This window comes from Mandrillus leucophaeus, unplaced genomic scaffold, assembly GCF_000951045.1.
Source record: "Mandrillus leucophaeus isolate KB7577 unplaced genomic scaffold, Mleu.le_1.0 Scaffold359, whole genome shotgun sequence".
In the NCBI taxonomy this organism is placed as follows: domain Eukaryota; kingdom Metazoa; phylum Chordata; class Mammalia; order Primates; family Cercopithecidae; genus Mandrillus; species Mandrillus leucophaeus.
The window spans coordinates 1,639,423-1,640,031 of NW_012103798.1; the positions used below are offsets into that span (position 1 = coordinate 1,639,423).

The 609-nt window shown below is 28.9% G+C and overlaps 2 protein-coding genes across 2 annotated transcripts in view; one reads left to right on the plus strand and one right to left on the minus strand.

Moving 5' to 3' along the window:
- Positions 1-609, plus strand: part of LOC105546400 (chromosome unknown open reading frame, human C14orf37) — a 339,900-nt gene that overhangs the window by 100,429 nt on the left and 238,862 nt on the right. The window lies entirely within an intron of this gene.
- The window catches only part of ACTR10 (actin-related protein 10 homolog (S. cerevisiae)), a 46,737-nt gene that overhangs the window by 28,335 nt on the left and 17,793 nt on the right, over positions 1-609 (minus strand). The window lies entirely within an intron of this gene.

The window sequence follows — 609 nt, forward strand, 5'->3', positions numbered from 1 at the left end:
CTGTTTTGTTTTGCTTTTTAAAAATGTACCATTTTGCAGAACAAAGGTATTTTCTGGAATGCATATATAATGTTACTATGGTAACAGCTACATCTCATTTTTTAACAAGTGAATTTTATAGCATGCAAAATCATTCCTTCTACTGGTTGTAAATTCTAATCTGCCATGAGATTAAATCTGTACTTAAATCTGTAATTTCTAGCTGTGGCAAGAAACTTTTTAAAAGTCTATTTTCAAAATTCTTTGGGTTTTGAAACTATAAATAAGGGAATACATATCTGATATGTTCTAAATAAGAATAAAATAATTCAGTGGTTATAAGACTTATAAAAGTATTTTACAGAGGTTAAAATTTTTCTCTTGATGTATGATTCCATTTACATAAAATGTACACAAAACACAAATCTATAGAAACAGAAGGTACACCCTAATGGGCTGAGGACAGCAATGAGGATTTAATTGTAAATGGGTATTAGGGATTTTACTGGGGTGATGAAAATATTCTAAAAGTGGACTGTGGTGGTAGTTGTACAACATGATATACTTATGGTGTGCAAAATTAGACCTTGATAAAGTTGATTTAAAAAGAAAAACTTTTCCTTAGAAATA